Here is an 11,094-nt window from a genome sequence, read left to right on the forward strand (position 1 = left end):
ATGAGCCTTGGAAGGGAATCACAGCCTCTAGGTTAGCTTCAGTGAAAACATATCCCTTTTGCATGATGGCACACCCTCCGACCTCTCACTAGCTGAACCCTGAGGAGCCTTGGGGGTACTAGAGAGATGTACTTACCCCTCTGTGTTTGGATCACTTGCAGTACACACAGCCCTGGGGGAGAGAACCAGAGGCTAGAGACTCCCTTGAGTGGACACCTGTGCACATGTATTAGTTTGTATCATAATTATGTTACATTTGTGTTGATTTATGCGAGCCAGGATGGCCTCACTCTTGCTCTGTAGCAGAAGATGACCTTAAATTTCTGATCCCACTGCCTCCATCCTGTGAGTGCTGGGATTACAGGCATACAGACATCACCACACCTGGTTTTATGTGGTACTGGGGATGGAACCCAGGGCTTCACCAATGCTAGGCAAGTCACTCAACTGACCTACATACTTATTACCATAATTACTTTACTATTTCAGAAGATACATCATTCAACTGGAAAAGGCCAACTCTCAAACCCAAATCCTAGCCAGGAGAGGAACAGTGAGCGTGAAGTCCCAACAGTGAGCCATTAGCATTTGATGACTACTAGGAGAGAGAGTCCATTTCCCTTAAGGGGGTACCCCCCATAACTTGATCATAACCCAGTGGAAGCCCACATACTCAAGAGTATACAGGCAGCACAAACTACTTGATAGGTCTAAAATTCAACACACACACACACACACACACACACACACACACACACACACACACCGTTGGGTGAATAGTGAAAAGGAATGGATTGTGGGGAAAGGGAATGTGACCTAAACACACCAAACAAAATGTTGTATGGTGTCATGTGAAATGTCCAGAGAAGGCAAAGCCATAGATGCAGGATGCAGGAAACAGGCCAGCGCTTATGTGGGATAATAGGAGTGGGACCATGGGGAGGTGGGACTCTTTAATAAGTACAGAGCTTCTTTGGGAGTGGAGAGAATGTCATGGAAGCAGACAGAAGTACCGGCTGCACCATATCATCAATGTACCAAATGTCACTAATAAGTTTTAATTAATTTTTGGGCCAGCATACAAAATAATGGGTTTCAGTGTGGCATCTTCATACATATAGTGTTCTCATTCATTCCCCTCCCACAGTTCTCTCCTCTATGCCTCCTCTAGTTGATTTTCTTCCCTCAGGCCTGGCCCTTCCAATTTCCTAATATGTAAATTCCATTGTCCTCTCTATTTCCCATATGCCTTAAGATCTCTTTCTGCTCTCTCATGATCCTCTTTCTAGTATCAAAACCAACACACACAATCACACACACACACTTTTATATCTAAGTTCCTTACATGAGAGAAAACACACCATATTGTGGCAGTACTTTCTCATCAAAACTGCCAGCCCACATATAATGACACAGAGACTTATTGAATATGAAACCTTGGCCATTAGCTAGCTCTTCTAACTTGAATTAACCTGCTTTTATTAATCTACTTTCTCCCATGTGGCTCAGTTACCTCTACTCTGTATCATATGTCCAACCTTTTCAGTGTCTCCCTGGCACCTTGCTGCCATAATTTGAGCACCTAGATTCTTCCTCTTCTTCCTCCGCTCTCTCCCAGGAAATCCTACCTATCCTTTCCTGACTAGCTGTTGGCCATTCAGCTCTTTATTACACCAACCACAGCCATGCATCTTCACACAGTGTACAAATATCTCACAATGCCATATTTGCACTTCTTTGTCTGAGTTATTTTGCTTAACATAAATATGTGTGGGGTTTTTTTTGAAATAAGAAAAAAATTTAAGTCAGGGGGCTGGGGAAACTGCTCAGTTGTTAAGAGTACTTGCTGCTCTTACAGGACACTTGGTTTGGTTCTCAGCACCACTGTGCAGTGGCTCCCATCCAACACCCTCTCTTGGCCTCCATGGGCATCAGGCACATACAGGGTGCATATATATATGTGTGTGTGTGTGTGTGTGTATATATATATATGTGTGTGTGTGTGTGTGTGTGTGTGTATGTGTGTGTAAATACACATACAAAAAGAAAATATAAATAAATCTTAAAATATATTTTTAAGTCAAAACAAGGATTTCTCCCCACCCTGTCTAGACTCTTCTCACCATTCCCCCAATACACACGCTCTTGGCTCTTTTAGCTTTTCCTTTTCACATTTTTATATCTGTAAAAAAATTAACTCTATATATACTGCAAACAAATATTGACTTCCTTAATGAAGATGGAGATTCAGATGTCTAGACTCACAGCCACCCTCATCCTATTCTATTTTGTATGCAGCCCACAGTATCTCACCCATGGCCTCACATCGAGTAGTAAACAGATTCAAATACTAGCAGAAAAGCTTAGTGGTAAAGAACATGCACTTGGGAACTCATAAAAGCAAAGAGAAGGGAGTGGTGGATATAGGAGGTGGGGTAGGGAGGGACTGAGGAAGATGATAGCCAGAGGAGGAGAAATTTCAGTCAGACAGGGACAAATTCAGGAGCTATATTGAACAGAATACTGATTACAATAATAACAACATATAATGAAATGTTATTCCACTCTAAAGAAAAATGTAATCAAAACATTTACAGGAAAATGGATGACTTAGAATGCAAGGTGTGTACAATCTCAGAAAAAAAACCTGCATTTCCTCCCTGCATTGAGTCAATAATATATGCATATGTGTAAACAAATATGTGTGTGTGTATGTGTGTGTGTGTGTGTGTGTGTGTGTGTGTGTGTGTGTGTACAAGTCATGCAGTTGTTGTTCTTCTAGTTCTAATTCTGTCATAGTTTTTTTGGGGGGTGGTGAATAAGTGCTGTAGTGGTTTAAATACAATTAGCCCCCATAGTCCCATAGACAGTGGCACTATTAGAAGGTGTGGCCTTGTTGGAAGAAGTGTGTCACTCCCTGGGAGTGGGCTGTGAGGTTTCTGATGCTCAAGCCACACCCAGTATGGCATTCTTTCCCTGCTGCCTCAGAATCCAGATGTAGAACTCTCAGCTCCTCCTCCATCACCATGTCTGCCAGGACACTACCATGGTTCCCATCATGACGATAATGGATTAAACCTCTGAAATGCAAGCTACCCCAATTAAATATTTTCCTCTATAAGAGTTTCTGTGGTCATGGTGTCACTTCACAGAAGTAAAACCCTAACCTAACTAATACAAGAGCATAAAAGTGTATTTGGCAGTGAAAGTGTAAACTCCAATGGGAAGCTCCACAGCTCTTGTTCGGAATGTCTACTCTAATTATACACAAGTTAATTGAGTTCTATAGTCTTTGGGTCTGGTTAATTTCAGTGTGTGTTGTTATGATGGGAGAGGAGGGTTGTAATTTTTAATAATAAAGGGGGTTTTTTCGAGACAGGGTTTCTCTTTGTAGTTTTGGTACCTGTCCTGGATCTCGCTCTGTAGACCAGGCTGGCCTCGAACTCACAGAGATCTGCCTGGCTCTGCCTCCCAAGTGCTGGGATTAAAGGTGTGTGCCACCACTGCCCAGCCTATAATAAAGTTTTTAATTGGGGTTTTTTTTTTTTTGGTTTTTTTTTTTTTGAGACAGGGTTTCTCTGTGTAGCTTTGCGCCTTTCCTGGAACTCGCTTTGGAGACCAGGCTGGCCTCAAACTCACAGAGATCTGCCTGCCTCTGCCTCCTGAGTGCTGGGATTAAAGGCGTGGGCCACTACCGCCTGGCCTTTAATTGGTTTTTTATTAAAATAATCTTCATACAGTATATGTTGATCATGTTTGCCCTCCCCCAATTTCTCCAAAATCCTCCTCGCATTCCTATCCACTCAACTTTATGCTCTTTCTTTTCTTTGAAAAAAGTCAAAACAAACAAAAAGCAAGTAGACAAAAATAATACCAAAGCAAAAAAGCCCCCAAAAAACATGGAGTTCATTTTGTATTGGCCAACCCTGCTGTGGAGTATGGAGTGTGATATACCCAGTAACACTTCATTAGAGAAAACTCATTTTCCCTTTGCCAGTGGGTATCAATTGTAAAGAACTTCTTGGTTAGGGGTGGGACTCAGTCTGGCTTGAATTTGTCAGGTCTTGTGTGTGCTGTCACACACTCTCTGTGTATGGCTTGTTTGTTTTTAATAATAACATGATTTTTATGGTTGAGAGAAAGGTTTTTATTGTAGATATGAGGGAGAGTGCAGCCCAAAGCATCTGGAAGCATCCAGAGCAGGGAGAGAAAGTAGAAAACTAAACATTGCCAATTGCCAGTAGATTGAACTGGACCATATGAAGAGAGCTATGGCTTGAAAGAGGCAGACTGAGAGAGGGCAAGAGAGAGGGGACCAAGAGAGCACCAAGAGGGCACACAGCTGAAAAGGGTTATATAGGGATGAGAAGCTGGGGCAAGGGAAGTTAATGAGCTGGAGAGGTTTAGGGTAGATAGTGGGGTGAGAAGAGCCAAGATGCCAGTATGGACTCTATAACAGGTATTTTCAATGCTGAGAAATAACAACATATAATACACTATTCTGGAAACTTTTTAATGTCCTCATCATTTTTTAAATTAGCATATATGTGGTCTTCTTGTGAGATGAGTAGCAGGGAGAGGAGAGCAGGAACTGTCTCTGACTCCATTGCCTGCTTTTGGGACCCATTCCTCCTAACGTATTGCCTCATCCAGCCTTAGAAGAAGAGGAGGTGTCTAGTCTCACTGCAATTTGATATACCATGGCTGGCTGATATCCATGGGAGGTCCACCCATATCTGAAGAGAAACAGAGGAGGAGAAGTGAATGAATGGGGAGGAGGGGAGAAGGAGAGATGAACTGGGAGGAGATGTAGGAAGGGAAATTTTGGTGGGGATGTAAAAAACGAAAATAAAAAATTAGCATCTATGTAATGCATATGCTAATTAGCTTGAGCTAGCTAGTCCATGTGCAAACATTTATCAAAAAATCGTTTTCTATCACTATAAATATATTTATCAAGTCAGGCAGTGGTGGCCCACGCCTTTAATCCCAGCACTTGGGAGGCAGAGGCAGGCGGATCTCTGTGAGTTCAAGGCCAGCCTGGGCTACAAAGCAAGTTCCAGGAAAGGCAAAAAGCTACACAGAGAAACCCTGTCTCAGAAAAACATATATATATATATAATGACAATGAAAAATATAGACAGATCCCTCTTCCTACCTAGAAAAGGAAGAAGATAAGCATTTTTAAATGTGGCAATAAAGACAAATTTAATTTTAAAATAAGAGTGTGGCATGAGTGTAAGGAAAGACCTACCCACCATGAGGTGGAGCAGAGTCCATAAACAGAGTCACATGCATGATATTTAAATTTTTATAATACATATAAATTATTTTTATGAGCAGAATAAACAAATTGGTCTTTCATGTTGGAAAAATAAATAAATATAGAGGTAGTGGCAAAACTTCTGAGTTTGTCTTTGAATCCTTGGTATGCAACAAAATGCTTTACCTCCCCAGGTTTCAGTTTATTAACCTATAAAGTGAGGTCATTTACTGTCCCTGCCTCATTCAGCTTTGGGGCATGAAATGAGTTATATTTTTTTTAAGACAAAGAGGGGAGGAATCATAGAATAATGTGTAACCCATAGTAAGCATTGCATAAGTGTGTTAACGAGTGAGTGACAGGTTGCTTGTCTTCAGAGGATGCCTCTTATTCCCCATAACTCAACAGTCCTCTGCCTGCTCTGCCGCTTTAGGCCATGAAGGTCTTCTGATAAAATAAGGAAATAGGGATGCAACCTGGAAGTATCAGCCTAGTGACGAAGGACAAGAGAAACAGCTGCTCCACCATGCATCATGTGGCAACGATTCTAATGTGCTCTGCTATTAGAGTACATACAGACAGATGAAGTTTTTTAAACGAGTCCAAACATCATCAAACCCACATGGAAACAAATAAAGGTGAAATAAAGAGAAAAGGAGGGAGAGATGGGAGGGAGAAAAGATGAAAGTGGAGACAGAAGGAAAGGGCTGTAAAGATTTAAAAGGCAAGAGGAAGAAAGAAAAGAACAATATGAAGAGGGGAAAGAAAGGGGACCAATGAGATGGCTGAGTCGGTAAGAATGCTTCCCATCAAAATTGATGACCTGAGTTCAATTCCCCAAGACTCAACATGATGGGAGGAAATAAGATGACCTCTGATCTCCATGGTACACACACACACACACACACACACACACACACACACACACACACACACACACACACTGAACTAACAGATAAATAAATGATTATTGTTTTTACATGGAAGAAGAAAGGAGGAGAAGAAAGAAAGCAGTCCTGGTGTTCCTGCTATAGAGGAGGGAAAGGTGGCCAGCTCTGGAACACCTGTTCAAATGTCCTGGCCAAGCCAAAGCAAACAGAAACAGTTAATCCAAATGTATCTTGTCTCTGTTTTTCTATCCAACAAATGCAATGTCATGGACGCCCAATCTTGTTCTGAAATTCACCACTGACAAGATGTTTTTCATTCCTTTGTACATGGAGACTGTTTCAAAGTATTTCCCAGGTCAACCCTCAGGACTCACCAAGACAGAAGAAAGTAGGTAGGGCTGGAGACATGATTCTGAAACCCGGTCCTGAGCTGTGTGGCCAGGCAGGGAAGTTGTAGATGCCTGGGACATAGGCACAGGATGTGATGAGGGTGAAGAACTCCCTCCTCCCTGATTCTACAGGTCCTCGCTTTCCTCATTGAGAATCATCAAGACAGGGCCATCTCCTCAGTAGGATGACTTGCACACAAGCTCCAGCAGCCATCACTTATCTCCTCTCACCAGCTGTGTGGCAGCCATCCGTCTGCCTGCAGGAACATGACCTGTGTCCTAGACTCCCATAAAATTCCTGGTAGTCACTGGGGAAAGGCTGGCCCAAACTTCATATGTCTGACTTCATTCTGTCAGGTTCAAAGGACACTCCAGTTTCCCAAACTCCAAAGGGCTGGGCATATGTCCAGAAATGACTCTCTTGGCCCGGCTTCTGGTGTTTAGATAAAAGTCAGCATTCCTCGGGAACTTGTGAAACAGTTCCAGTCTTCCAGAAGGACTCATCACCCTTATCTCCAACAGAAGAGATATATGGCTTTCCACTACACATGCCTGTGGTTGCATATCAAAGCCCATGCTGGCCTCCAGGCTCCTACCGTCCATAGTCACAGTACCTATTATACATTTCAAGTTCACCACACTAGCATCCTGACCCTTATCCCATTCCCAGGCTTCCCTTCTCCTGTATATCCATTTGTTCTCCATATAACAGCAAGGTTTCCCTCTGCTCCCATTGTCTCTTGCTATCTCCACTATCTTCTGTCATTCCCACTTTCCTATCCCTGGCTGTGGCCAGTCTGTTACTTGTTCTCCCTACCCTGGACTCTTCCAAATGCCTCTGGATATTCTATTCATCTTGATTAAATAAAAACCTTCCCTCCTAAAGGAGTGGCTATGTAGGTGATTTCCTTATCATGCACCCCCAAGTACATATTCCTACTAGGATCATTATAACTCCAAAAAGTGAGAATTATCTCATTCCTGGAGGATGGAGCAATTGCTTATCAGTTAAAACACTTGCTGCTCTCCCAAAGGACCTCAGCTCAGTTGCCAATGTCCACATTGGGCTGCTTTCAACTGCCTGTAACTCCAGCGCCAGGGAATCCAATGCCCTCTTCTGAATCGGATGCCACCTACACATATATGTGCAAACTCACATACATACATATAATTATTTTTTAATTGTCCCAGCCCTAATTGATGAGCTTTTGGCAGGTGATGGCTGATGATGGAGGGAAAGTCATCTTTCTTCAGGGGTTCGACCAGTGGTTGGTTGCCCATCTTTCAGTGGATGGCCCTACACATATATGCATATGGGAAGCACTATGGATTTAGGAGGTTATAAAAAGAAGAGGAGGGGCAGAGGAGGAAGAGGAGAGGAGAGAAAGTGCCTGGAGACGTGACTTAGTGATCAAGAGTACTTGCCACTCTTCCAGAGGACCCCAGTTCACATCCCAGCACCTACATCAGGTGGCTCACAAACACCTATAACTGTAGCTCCATGGAATATGATGCCCTCTTCTGGCCTCTGCAGGTACCTGCACACATGTGGCTTATACACACGTAAATAAAAATAAATCTTAGAGAAGAAGAGGAGGAGGAGGAAAGAAGAGGCATGAATTTGGGAGAAGGGTATGGTAAGAGTCCTAGGAGTGGGGATAGATATGACTAATATGTTATATTCATTTATGAAATTACTACAGAATGTGTAATAAAAAAATGAAAAATAACAAGTGCTAGTGAGGATGTGGAAAAGTTGGAGCCTGTATGCCTGCTGGAGAGAATGTTACATGGTACAAATGCTGTGAGAAAAAGTATGCCTTGGTCGGTTTCTCAGAAAATTGGGAATCATTTTACCTCAAGACCCAGCTATACCACTCTTGGGCATATACCCAAGGAATACTCAATCATACCACAAGTACACATGCTCAACTATGTTCATAGCAGCATTATTTGTAACATCTAGAACCTGGAAACAACCTAGATGCCCTTCAACTGAAGAATGGATAAAGAAAATGTACATATACACAATGGAGTACTACTCAGCAGTAAAAAACAATATCATAAAATTTGTAGGCAAATATATGGAACTAGAAAAAAATCATCCTGAGTGAGGTAACCCAGACCAAGAAAGACAAACATAACATTTACTCATTCCTAAGTGGATATTAGATGTAAAGCAGAGGATACCAAAGCCCACAGCCCCAGAGAAGCTAGGTAACAAAGAGGACCCAAAGAAAGACTCATGGATTTCCCTGGAAAGGAGAAATAGATGAGATCTCCTGGGTAAACTGGGAGTGAGGGTGGGGGATGAGGGGATGGGAACATGAGGGATTGAGTTGGCCAAGTTGGGGGCAGGTCAGAGCGGGGGAGCAATGAAAGAGATATCATGATAGAGGGGACCATTTGGGGGCTAGGGAGAAACCTAGTGCCAGAGAAACTCCCGGGAAACTACAAGGATGACCCCAGCTAAGACTCCTAGCAGTAGTAGAGAGGGTCGCCTGAACTGGTCTTCTCCTGTAATCATATTGGTGACTACTCTAATTGTCATCAAAGATGCTCTATCCAGTAACTGATGGAAGCAGATGCCAGCCACTATAGTAAACATAGAAGTCAGTCAGTCATAGCACACGCCTTTAATCCTATCACTTGGCAGGCAGGGATCTGTCTGGATCCCTGTGAGTTCAAGGCCACCCTGGAAACAGAGCCAGGCGTGGTGGCACATGCCTTAAATTCCAACATTAGTTAACCATCGAGGTCTGGAGGTCTGTACAAATAGACAGGAAGTGACAGAGCTGGTCAGGAAGAGGAAGTGATGTAGCTGGACAGAGAGCAAATGAGATAGCAGAACAGAAAGGCAGATAGGTGTGGGTATACAGGAAGTAGGTCTCTTTGGAGACTGAGGTGTCGGTGAGGTGAAGTTAGCTTGTGGCTTTTCCTATTCCTCTGATCTCTCAGATCTTCACCCTTATATCTGGTTCTGTGTTCTTTATTTAATAAGACCATTTAGCAATTCATCTACATATATGTTCTTTGTGATGTGTGTATGTATTTGCTATGTGTGCTATGTGTGTTCTTGTGTTTTATGTATGGTGCGTGTGTGAGAAAGAATTCTGTTGGGGGTGTATTATTTGCTCTGTGCTCTACATATGTTCTGTATCCAAACTTCTTCTTTTCATGAGGTCACCAGTTATATCAGATTGGGCATCCATAGTACTACAATATCAGTCCATTTTAACTATATTAACTATACCTTCAACAACGTATTTCTAATAAAGTCACATTCTAAGCCACAAAGGGTCAGGACTTCAACAAACAAATGTGAGGCCACCATGCAACACCACATACTTAATATGAAATAAAATCACATTGCTGCTGCAACTTTAGAATTTTGCTATTGAGGAAGACCCAAAAAGGAACAGATAAATTTCCCTGGAAAAGGGAAATAGAAGAGATCTCCTGGGTAATCTGGGGGCAGGAGTGAGGGGCATGGAGGGATGGGAACTTGAGGGAGCTGGTTGGGTGGGCTGGGTGTGGGAAGCAGGTTGGGGGCCTATGGAGGAGGAAAGTAACAAAAGAGACATCTTGATGAGGTGGCCATTTTGGGAATAGGAAAAACCTGGTGCCAGGATTCCCTCAGGAATCCACAAGGATGACCCCAGCTAAGACTTCTAGCAATGTGGAGAGGATGCCTGAACTGGCCATCTACTGTAATCAGATTGGTGACTACTCTAATTGTCAACAGAGAGACTTCATCCAATAACTGATGGAAGCAGATGCAGAGATCCACAGCCAAGCACTGGGCTGAGCTTTCTTCAGTCATGCTGAAGAAAGGGAGGTGGTATTGTATGAGCCAGGGTGATCATAATGGGACATCCACAGAGGTAGCTGACCTGAGCTCTTGGAAGCTCACAGACTGGACCAACAGGAGCCTACATGGAACCGACCTAGGCCCCCTACATGTGTTGTGTAGTTTGGTCTGTTTGTAAGGCTCCTAGCAGTGAGATCAGGACCTGTCCCTGGCACTTAGCTGGCTTTTGGGAACCCATTCCCCATGCTGAATTACCTTGCCTACAAGGGGAGGAGCTTGGTCCTGCCTCAACTTGATGTGCCATGCTTTATTCAAGCCCATGGGAGGCCTGCTCCTTTCTGATTGGAAACAGAAGAGGAATGGAAGGGGAGAGGAGTAGATGGGAAGCAGGGATGTGGGGGAGAAGAGGAAACTGTGGTTGGTAGGTAAAATAAATGGAAAAAGGTTATTTAAATAAAATTTTAAAAAATAAATCTGCTGTTGTTGCTGCTGCTGCTGCTGCTGCTGTGGCGGTGGCTGCTGTTGGTGATGCTGTTTTGAGACAGGGTCTCATGTGCCATGGGCTGACCTCAAACATGTTATGTATCCAACAGTGACCTTAAGCTCCTGATTCTCCTGCCTCCACCTCCCAAGTGCTGGTATTACAACCATGTGCCACCACATAGTTCTACAATTTTCACCTCTCCAATTCCCAACAGTGCCCAACATTACCCTAATACGGTCATGTGGGCTTGCATTTTT

The sequence above is a fragment of the Peromyscus maniculatus genome, chromosome 1, assembly GCF_049852395.1.
Source record: "Peromyscus maniculatus bairdii isolate BWxNUB_F1_BW_parent chromosome 1, HU_Pman_BW_mat_3.1, whole genome shotgun sequence".
Lineage (NCBI taxonomy): Eukaryota > Metazoa > Chordata > Mammalia > Rodentia > Cricetidae > Peromyscus > Peromyscus maniculatus.